This window comes from Corvus cornix, chromosome 5 (assembly GCF_000738735.6).
Source record: "Corvus cornix cornix isolate S_Up_H32 chromosome 5, ASM73873v5, whole genome shotgun sequence".
Classification (NCBI taxonomy): Eukaryota; Metazoa; Chordata; class Aves; order Passeriformes; family Corvidae; genus Corvus; species Corvus cornix.
In genome coordinates this window covers 4,602,535-4,614,281 of record NC_046335.1, presented here as the reverse complement: position 1 = coordinate 4,614,281, position 11,747 = coordinate 4,602,535, and positions in this window count along the sequence as shown.

The window sequence follows — 11,747 nt, the reverse complement described above, 5'->3', positions numbered from 1 at the left end:
TTTAGTTGTTCCAGTGGCTGATGGCACTAACCATGATAAGTGTGCAGCTTAATTCTGGCTTGTGTCTGTCTGCTGTCAGCTACAGGTCCTTGCTCTGCCCTCCCTGTGAGGTACTCAGAGGTGTCTCTCCAGGGAGATGCTGCAGGGATAATAAGGTCACCTCACCATTTCCTTTCTGTGAAGAAAACAGAGCTCTCTGAGCCTCATGGTTCAAAGCATCTTCTCCAGTCTTTAAGCCACTCCTGTGCCTTCTTTCTCCAGGGACCAATGGCCTAAGCTGACTCTGCAGGGCAGTGGAAACAGAACTGTGGTTTTTACCCTACAGCCAGGTCCAGCCCTTCTGTGCTGCAGGGAGGTGTCTGTCACCATCCCCATGTCCCCAAGCAAGACCACAGCATCTCCAGGAGGTGATGACTCTTTTGGCATCAGTGACCTCTGCTTCTCTCTGAATCCAGAATGAGGTGCTCCAGCATTCACTGTGTGAGCAGGCCTGACTTGACAAGCAACCCAGGGCACTGTTATTATCTTAACTACTTCTTGTCTAGTCCCACATTCCTTTCTCAAGGTAAAAAAGTTGCTTTGAATGTCACAAACCAGATGGATTAAGGCACTGGGGTTACAGCTTTAAAATCACGTACAGAAGAGATTCCCATGCCATTTGCTTCTCCCCTCTATCCCCCCTTGCCACTGCCATTCATCAGCTCTCTTTCCCTCACAGGCTCAGCTGTTTCCTGCAAGAAGAGAATAAAAGAGAAGTGATGGAGGGCTGGGTGAGAAATCCTTGGGGTGCACATCATCCACCTGTGTGGTAGATCTCCTGACACCCAGCTACTGCAGCTACCATAGAACATAAAATCTTAAAAACAATAGTTGTCTCAGAGCCCCTAATTCCTTTGGATCTGTGTAGCAAGATAGGAGGTAGGTGATGGCTGGTCAGTAATGCCTTTGGAATCAGCTCTCCACAATGAGTGTCCTCCTCTCATCCATCCACCATGGATGTCCATTCCTCCATCCTGCCCCCCACGACAGGTGTCCGTGATGGAGAAGGACATGTACACACAGCAGTAGCACAGACACACCTGGGGCACCACGTAGTCACACTCAGCCCATGTTCCAGGGGCTGGTGGGCTGATGTGACCACGGCCACCTCCTCCTGCACCTCCTCTCCTGCCATGCTGCTTCGTGCTCACAGGCACGCTCTGTTGGGGGTGGAGAGAGAGTGTCCTTTCAGCCCTTTGGCTTCAAAGTGCAGGGATGTTTTTCTGCAAGGCTACCACAGGGATTTTTAAACAGGCTTCCCATTCATACAGAGGTCAATTAACTCAGGCACCTTCAGTGGTATTTCAGAAACCCCCAGATACTGGAGGGCTTTGAAACGCTGCCTGCAATCACAGAGCTGGGCTCTGTGATCACCTGGACCCACACAGCAGCACTGAACACCAACCAGCCCCGGGTTTTGACAAACGCTCATTTACCTCTACTCTGCATACACCACCACCCCACAAGAAAGAAGGGTTGGTGTAATTAAGGTCACATAATCTGGTGGTTGCTGTATTATCCATGTCCAGAAGCTCCAGGCTGTTTTCTTCTCACAGTCATGGCGAAGAAAGAGCAACACTGTGCATGAGGGCAGTGGTGTCTGCAGGACACAAGGAGACACTGTAATGTTAAACCTATTTTTTCCTCACAGCCCAACCCCATTCCTCTGTCCTTTGAAACATCCTTGCTCTGAGTGCCAAAGAGATAGCATAAAAAAAAAACTGTCTTGAATCTCACAGAAAAGGCCAAACCTCCCATGCCCTCTGTACAATTTACATAGGGGTGAGGGGAGAAGAAACCCAAACCATCACTTGACTTGGCAGGTCTGTTCCTGGGAACCCTGAAGGATGTTTGACCTTCTCCAGACAAGCATGGCAGTCGCCCTGCACTTCCAGAGAAAGCTTCTGCAGTTCTGGGAAATTCCGGGAGGGGTTCAGAGCAGGCACTGAGCTCTCTCAACCAGGAAATAGGAGGACAGTCTGCAAAGCAGTTCACTCCAGAGAAGCCTGGATGGGGAGAAAAGAAACGAGGCGCTTTTTCCACACTAAGATTAAACCTGGCTATGGGTGTTTGTGCACAATAACTTTTTTTGGCATTGCCCTTGGTTGAGTTTTGTCAGGAAAAGAAGGAAGAACAGCTGAAACAGTAACACTTCCCTCTCTGAGAAGCTGAACAGAGGGTCCTCAGCACAGAGAAGAGCTGCATTTCCTCTTGCAGTGCTGAGCCCTTGGAAAATGCTCCCTATGTGGATTTGGTACCAGACATCAGGATGCTGAATGAAGGGGATATTCAGAGCAACCTCAGATGGGACACATGATGCTGATGATAAATCCATCCCCTGATGCTGGACAGATATGGGTGTCCACAGCTAAAATAAACAAATGGTCCAGGCAAGCTGACAAGCTTGCTTAGATTCTGCTTGGGATGAATCGCAGTGCCCTTTGATCCCGTGATGTTTCTGGCGCCTGTGTTGCTGTCTAGCAGCAGGGTATATTTTTCCAGCCCCAGGAGCAAGTGGATGCAGCTGCCTATAGCTGATTTATAGTAGGAAGTGATTAACAGGAAATCAAAGCTTCTCACACAGTAAAAATTGCTTGTCTTTTCACCTCCACCATCAGTGCAACAATTAGAGCTCTGGGGACTTTGGCTGGGAAGATCAGAAAAGTGTTTTGTGCTCAGTATAAATGACTTTCTGCCATGACTCACAAAGGATGCTCACAGCAGGCTGCACCTGCCTGTACGTCCTGGGCATTGGCAGCATTTGCATTCGGTCCCATCCCAGGGATTTGAAATTCACATTCCTGTGCTCTCTGCAGCAATGCAGAGATTTGGTCCTGGATTTGGATTTGCTCTATTGATCTTGTCATTGTCTAGGATTTGGGTCTCCTGCACAATTTGTAGCTCAGAATAGGTTTGAGTGCTGTGGAGGGATTGCCCCTGGCCAAAAACCCCATGGGTTATGCCATGCAAAATGTCATCTTTTATCAAATGTCTGAAGAATGTAGCATAATAAGGGCTACATTCAAGAATTCTAGAGCCTGCCAAAGCATGCTTATCACTAACAATGGCTCTGGATTACCAGACGTGATTTAGGAGTTGGTTACTGCTTGCAGTTTCTGATAACTGCTCCCATCAGTTTCAGAAGCCAATGAAGCACTTGTTTATTACTGCAAAAAACTTCAGACCTCATGGGACATCCGGCAAATATCTCTGTGCTTCTAAGAGAAGATTTGACTCTGGCTGAATCCCCTGTAAGTGCAAGGCTGAGTCAAAGGAGGAGGATTTGCCATCAGCGTAATCAGAAACATGGTGAAAGGGAAGGATGGGATTAAGACTTGGCTGCTAGCAAGCATATGTCACTTCAATTAACTGTGTGGAAATTTCTGTGTTCAAGATAGTGATAAAAATCAAACAAAGAAGTGTGAAAATGCAGCTCTGGAGCTCTGGCTAGTTAAACATAGAGGTGTGTGTATACAAACACACAAATGCATGCTGATCTTTTTTAGTGTTTAGTAGTACAAATAAAGGTCTTAGTCTTAACAAGTGAACGTCAGGGCCAGCACTCAAAATATCAGAAAAGATAGCTATAGCGCCCCAGCTCCTCCTTACCTCTCCAAATCAAGCTCCCAGGGTGACTTTTCAGCCAGTGTGACATCTCCACAGGCAGCAATTTTCCCTGTTAACCTGTGACCTTATACAGCTCACATCTGCACAGCATCCCCCATGCACAGCAGCAGGGTAGCAGAACTACTTCTCTCAGATCTTCTTGGGTTTTCCCTTCTGGTTTTGTTCCCAAGGCACAGGCTGCATCTTAAGAGGGTGCCTACACCTGAGGAGAAGCTCTGTTTTTGGGTGGAAAACTGCCTTCTAGGTAGAGTGCTGGAGCCTGGACTAGTTTGTGTCCACAGAAGACAAGGTTTTGAAGGAGCTGGGAGAAGGCAATGCTGTCTTACCAAGAAGAGAAAGGCAAGGTAGAGAACAAGTGTGTCACACCTGTGTCACACCAGCAAATGCACCCCTACAGGAATGGGACCCCACACAGGATCTTCAGGGTAAGGGGTGTTTATAACCACATCCCTGGCAAGGTCTTGACACCACTGAGATGTAGGAACTTCTCCAGTGGGTGAAGCTGCACCACTGGCTACATTTTGCAGACCAAGCTTCAGGCAAATTCAAGACAACAGGAGCTAGAGCAAGACCACAGCAGTCTCAGAGCAGCAAACCAGGGACAGTACCACCAGTTGCATGGGCAGACTGGAACATGTATTGGATATAGAATCATGGAATGGTTTGGGTTGGAAGAAAGCTTAAAGACCACCTGGTTCAAACCCCCTGCCAGGGGAAGGGACACCTTCCACTAGGCCATGTTGCTCTGAGTCCCATCTGGCCTGGCCTGTAACATTTCCAGGGACAGAGCATCCACAACTACTCTGGGCTACAAATGATCCATTGCTATTGCTGAAGACCCCAAAAGGCATTCTGTAGATTTTGGGAGGGAACCCTATAGTAAAAGCACAGGGGAACAGGGCTGGTTTATTTGGTCTTTCTGCAGCAAAGGCAGGATCTGTCCCTACCTGAAGGAAACAGCAGCTGTGGGAAGCACCAAGAAGAACAGCGTGATCCATCTTTACTCTAAGCGCCTCATGGTTTGCTGTAATCAAAGCAGTAGGTCACTCTCTCTTCTATATTTTGCCAGCCACTTTCTTTGTAATGGATATCTGGTCTGGGGAAACTTTTTTGTAATCATGGCAATAAGTTACTTTTATTGGCAGCAGTAGGAAAGATTCAAAACTCAACAAAACAGGATTATTTCTCCAGCACAATAATAACAGGGATTTGAGAAATCTTGCCCCTGTGCTTTATCTTTCATCAACATGAGACCAGAGGTCTTTCAGCCAGGGATAATTCCAGAAGTGAAAATTGCAGCAGAAATCCTTTTTCATGTCTTGCAAGAATTGCCCGTGAAAAGGTCTTTCTTCCCTGATCTGTCCCCCTCCCACTGACAACATTGTTTTTCAAAACATACATGTGTTTATTTGATCTTCCTTTATTTTAACTGGAGGTTTGATTTCTTTCCTGATTGGGTGGGATGCATTTAATTAAAAAAAAAGAAAACGCAAGCTCACCAACATCACTCATCCTCGTGATCTTGTAAACAGTGCTGCAGTGGTAGGTAGATACAGGCATCCAGTTTTCCCTCTCTGTGTCTGTTGAAGCCAAAGAAGTGGGAGGGTAATCATGTCCTTAGGGTGTGAAAAATATATGGATTCATTTTATAGACCAACACATATTTCTCCTCTGAAATTTATGGCAACATTGCCAGCATGAGGCTGGGGTGGGATAGGAAATGAACAATTAGCTGCTCTTCCAGGAGTCTTCTGTCCTTCTGATCAACAGATCTGGGTCCCTTTAGCCTCTTCAGCATAGCTTCAAAATTAAAGAGAACAGAACAACTTCAAATCTTAGCCCTGAGACTCCATCCAGTTCTCACAGACACAGGCAAGTGTGTGTATTTACTGAGCTCCAATTCAAGTGTTCTACTTGTATTTTACAGCTCTTTTCTGTGCCTGTCCTGAAGCAGACAGGCAGACAGTGCTTGTTAGCTTAGCCTAGGAAGACCTCTCTAAAACCTTCTGAAGACACAAGAGGTAGGATGTCATCTGAGATTAAGTGAATCTGAATTTTGGTGTCTAAAATCTTGTTATTGCATCTTAAATATTAAAATAACTGGATTTTTTTAATAGGCTGACCCATATTAAAATATAAGGTAACATTGCCAAGTGAGGCAAGGATGAGGACATCAAATCAGCAATCAGGATCTCCAAGTGGTGAAAGAGCATTGAGACAGACACCAAGAATTGTGTCCCTCTCTGTGGCAAGGGGGTTGGAACTGGAGGGTCTTTAAGGTCTCTTCCAACCCAAACCGTTCTATGATTCCATAATCAAAATCAATTGAGGAGAGGACACCTAAGAGCAACTGGAGACTGTTAAGCCAAGAAGATTTTGTCTGCTCCTCTGGGAGGTTTTAACTCACATTGAAAAACAAAACTTCCAACATTTGGAAGGTTGTGAGACCTTGTATTCCAGCCATAAATTCTTCTGCTGTACCTAAGAGACATGACTCTTGAAGAGGTTAAGTTCTTGGTAAGTGAAGTTCTTAGCAAGCAATCTTTTCCCACTGAGTTGGCCTCTTCAAGTTTCTATTTGTGCTGCTAATGAGGTTCCCACAGTCTCCAGGAAGCTGGTCTGAGTTCTAATTAAACAAGACTTGAGGAACTCTTCTGCCAAAGTAAGCGTTGGGTCTGCCCACCCCATTGACAGAGGAGTCCTGAAGGCTGGATACACGGAGCCTGGAAATGTAAATCACATATTGACATGGGGAGTTAAACTCTCCAGTGAGGGTGCTCTCTACAGCTGCAGCATTTATTAAACCTTTGCCATCATCCAAAAACAACACTCACAACTTGAACAGTCCCCAAGGCTAGACAGTCTTCCAGGATTCTTCTGGCCATGTTCTGATCAGGAGATCTGGGCTCCTCTGACCTCTTGAACATGGTCCCAGGCCATAAGAAACAGGACCTTAGACAATATGGCTCTGGGACTCCATCCAGTCCGTCACATAAAATGTGCAGGAATATACATTTACTGGTGTTAGAATATGCTCATGGAGATGCAGTATTCCAGAAACAACCATGGCACAGACATCAGGACTACAAATGCCAGCTTAACTGGAGCAACATGTCTCCATGGGCTTCCCAATTTTTTGGAATATTTACTATATATATTTTCCTATTATCTAAACCATTTTAATTGGTGAGCTCCAAAAGGCTTTCATTCACTCCAAACGGAAATGCCAAGCCATCCATTCAATGGAAATCACAACTCTGTCCTCCCCATGAGCGTCGCTGTAAGAAAAGGGGCTGACTGAAAAACCCTAAACTGGCTTCTCTTCCACTCCCATAAAAAACAGTTTTTCATGGTGTTCTATGCCAGGTCCTGTGATGAGGGGGCAGCAAAGAGAGAGTGGGATAACTCTCCAAGGAGATATGTAGCAGAGACAAGATTAGTGTCTGTTCATCCCAGGCCAATACAAACCATCCAGTCTGGGAGCACTCAGGCATGTGACAGTGTCTGCAGGCTCTGACCAGACAATGAAGTTTTTCCAGCCAGTGCTGTCATAAAATCCCATAGTCCCCAGCCTCTCTGTCCAGACTGAGGAGAAGCAATCCTCACACAGCCTGTGTAACACAAAGAAAACAGCCTGTACATCTGTTTTAAAGGGACAGGTTATTACTCAGGCCAACCAAGCCCAGTGATGGAGGAAAATGTGTCCAGTTTCCTAATGGTAACCCTCTGTGGAGGCGACCACTTGGCCATGCCCATATTATGTGGCTGGAAGCTCCTTCGCCCCAGCTAGGGTTGACATAGGGGTGAACAGAGGAGAAAGCTCATGGTACCTCTTTCCTACACGAAGCTCAGGAAGTCTGTACCAGGCTCAGGCCTCCAGTGAAGGTAAATCCTCTGAGCTGGTGACTTCCAAATGTTTGTGGTTCCAAACCCCGTACTGTACAGATCTGGTCAGAGGGAAGAGGACACTGGAGCATCTCTGGCTCGCAAACCTGGGCACCAGGACATGTGAGGAAGAAGTGGCTGGTGCACATGCTGAGGTCTCATTCCAACACAGAAGGAAACTTTTATAAACACTTAAGTTCAAAGACTCCCTGCCAGGCATGAACAGGGAGGCTGAGCCATCCCTCACAGTCAGTACTGACTTCACCTTCAAACTGAGTTTTTATGGCTGTAAATTTGGCTAGGCCAGTGTGTGCAATAACTTGGAACAATACTTCCCAAAGAAGGGGGTCCCAGATGGCCTGTGCTTGTGTAGGACTGTGTGAGCTGATTGCAGAGCAGGTCCTACAGGATCAAACCATTAAGGGCCATATATGTGGCAGTAAAACTGTGGAAAGGCTCCTCTTGCCAGGAAAATGTTTAAAGGCTTTTTGTTGATAAAGCAGTTTTATCATGGGAGCTGAGCGCCTTAGAGGAAATATTAGCAGTATGTGTGGTCAGATAAGCAGGAAGGCGTGAGTAGGAGCTGCTGCACTGCACAGCCCACTGCTTGCTCCAGCTGCACATCAAAAAACCTACATGGAGAAGGACCAGGGAGAGAAATCTAAGGAGCTGGTAGCAAATGTTAGAAGACTCAGCTCTGGAAATGTCCTGCCTGATAACTGGGGAGCCAAGAGACACAGCACTGAGCATGGAGAAGGGCAGGCTGTTCAACCCAGTTGCTCCACAGCCTCCATCATCCCAATCCAGGACCTGCTGGCAGCAGTGGATGGACTCCCATCGATTTGGCCGGGGCTTGAATTGGGCCCTTTGGGAACCAGGACAAAAGATGAAGTGTCCGACTTTAACTGATGGCCCATCCATCACCGCTGCCCAAACTCCTCTTGACAAGTAGAGGGAAAAACCCACAAATTAAGTGACCATCGCCTGCCTTCTCTTTTCTTGCCGATTGTAAAGGAGAACTTTTGACCTTTCTGCCTCATACATCACAGCTTGGCAGGAGCTGGTCGCTCACCCCGGCTGAACTGTGCCATGCATGTAGCCCCATACAAGAGGTGCCTTTCACGTGCTAAATGATCCTTTCCCTGCTCCTCCTTTGCTCTACTACAACAATATAGAGAGGGACAATGGCACAGCTCCATGGCAGAAGGAGGAGGCTCTCATTAGGAGCCTCTTGTTAGGGTTGAAAGACTGGCTGGATCATCCTGTTCTTTTTCTGCTTGGGACTGATTTCCGGAAGAGTCTGGTGGGAAGCATAAGTCTTATCCTGAAGGCTTTTTACCCTCCAAGCAAGCTCACCAGCAACAAACTCACAGAGCATGGTCAGGATGCTGTCAGTGGGACTGAGGGATAATAAAAGGCTGCTTGGGGCTGGGAATTGCACAAGGAGTCAGCAGTGTCCTGAGGACAGGATGGGAATATGGAGAGCTCTCCCAGGACTTGAGGCAGGCTTTGAAACCCTTAAGCTTGCCCTGCGTTAGTGGGGTCAATTGCATCCCAGGCAGTGTGGCTGGGATAGGCCCCCTGCAAAGCCCCACAGAGGCACAAAAGATGGTAATGCCTGTGAAACGTTGTTTGGGCTGCAGAGACACTGAGTGCCTTTGGGATGTGTACATGGAAGCACAGCTCCCTGGGGAAAAAGTGAGCTCTTCCTCCAGAAGTGTCCATGTCTAAGAGAACATGCCTCTGCCATTAACTGAAGGAGGCAGTGTGGTGGCTTTGAAAGCCTCTGAAACAGATATGATGGCACAGGAAGCTGGTAATTACCAGGGAAAGTGAAACTATGCAGCCATATGACTGCAAAATTGGGATTTTCCTGTAAAATCTTTCCTACAGCTCTACACCAACGTACTGGCCAAAGGCAGGACTTCTTGTACCAGGCACACGCTCCATTGCCCCACCAAGAGCAGATGTTGTGCAGAGGCTGCCAGTCACGTGCAGTTATCACTCAGAGAAAGCCTTGCCTAGTTTGAATTCAGGGATGTGCTGCTGGAGGAAATAAAAAGCATTACAAATCCCACAGATTTAACACAACAATGTATTTGCTGCTGTACATCATCACGGTGTCTTGGTGTGGGCCAGAGGCTGTGTCACAGACCAGGAGACAAACCTGAGAGAAGAAAACGCTGCAGGTGATGCTGAAAAGGCATTTTTAAGCTTTGCCACAGAGTGCATGTTGCAGTCCACATTCCCACCTTGGAATCTGGAGCTCCTGACAACTCCTTGCTCTCAAAAAGGTCACAGTCAATCGTCTCTCAGTGACAGAAAAAATAATCCACCACCAAAGTCTGGATGTAAGCAGAAATTTGGGGCCATTTTTTCTCGACAGTTTTCCCAACTGGGTGGCACTGGGTTATATTGCAAATGTGGGGTTTCTGCTCCCCAAGTGAAAACCTCTGCCAGATTTGTTCATGCATTTATTTAGTGTTTTGGGGCAAGTCCCGCTGTCAGTGCCCATTTCCTCATGTTTTCCAGGGGACAGCATCCTTGCCATGCCCTGGGAATATTTGGAAGGCATTTCATCCCTGCTGCAAGGGTGGTGATAATAGTGCATAAGATGTGAAGATCTCAGGTCATCTCCAAACTGCTCTTCACCCCTTGAGCCAGGTTTTTATGGTGGCAACTGGAAGCAAATATTGCTTAAAAGACAGTGTTTATCACACTACAGACCAATGAAACAGTGCCAAAAATGAATCCACTTGATGGCCCTTTTCCTTAAAATCATTCTGTATTGTGCCTCGGCTTGCTCTGTACCTGTGAATTTGGGAACCAAACCTGAAAACCCAAAGAAGGCAAAATAATGGAAACTGAAAAGCATAGCTCAATATTTTTAAAATCCTGAACTTTTATAACAGTTTATGAGCTAATTGGGGCTTCAATCATGACCTTGCACACAGAGAGAATGATCAGATCAGCACTCATGACCTTCCCTACAGGTGCAGAGAGTTGTTTCCATGCTTTATAAAACTGTTTAGGTTGGAAAAGTCCTTCAAGATCGTTGAGTCCAACCATTCCCCCCGGCACTGCCAAGCCCACCACTAAAATATGCCAAGTGCCACATCCACACATCTTTTAAATCCCTCCAAGGATGATGACTCCACCACTGCCCTGGACAGTCCGTGCCAGTACTTGACAACCCTTTTCACGAAGAAATTTTTTGTAATATCCGATCTAAACCTTCATGCTCTGTGCTTTTCCAAAACAAGCATTTCCAGCATCAGTTTGGGCTAAAGGCAGTGAGAAAAGGAAAAGCACCACTGAGCATGGCGAGGAAATTCATGATTGTGGGGTAGACACCCATCCTTAATCTGGGAGTGACTCACATAGCAAAAGCTGGTGTCTGTGCAGTGCTTTTTGCAGGCACATCCACTGAAGCTAACAGAGAAGATAATAAACAAAGAAATCCCAAATCCAGTTGCTGACAAAGAGATATTAAAACCATTTTGGTCACAGTCATACATTAAATTAATGGAACACTTGCACCAGGCATCTCGACTGGTCAGTGTCAAATTCTTAGTTAATGGCTGTAGGGAAGAGTATCAGAAATTATTAAGAAAAGTGGTAAGAAAACAAATTGCCTGTAATGACGCTTTGGTTAAACAGAACCTGGGGACACATTTCCTTCCTGGAAGAGCAGACCAGAACAGGCTGACAAACCCCCTCATTTCCAAGATGTTCCAAACCCCCGGAGAGACCCAGCTCGTTGTTTGACAGCTCAGGTGATGGTGGGTTTGAAGGTGTGACCCTGTGGGATCACAGCTTCCAGGCTGAAGATAGAAGAGCCAAGCTTATAGCTGAACAGCAAAGTTTGTGTAAGCATTCAATGCCCTCTTCAGAGGGGCCATGTCATCCTTCTGTTTGATAAACGTGGAGTGTTACTCTCCAAATGAAACCTTTTTCAAATCCAGGGCTGCTGGGCTGAGCTCATACCAATCACTCTCTAGCAGAAGTGTGAGCAGTTTACATGGATCCAGAAGGGGCAAATTCCTGGTCTACGGCAGATCTGTGTCCTGAAAACTGATACAGTCCTGAATAAAGAAAAGGAAAAGCAGAAAAAAAGGTTTGGGGAAAGATGAAGGCATCTGAAAAAGCTGAGGGCTTGAGGCAAGCAGGAGAATAATGTTTGTCACTGTAGGCAG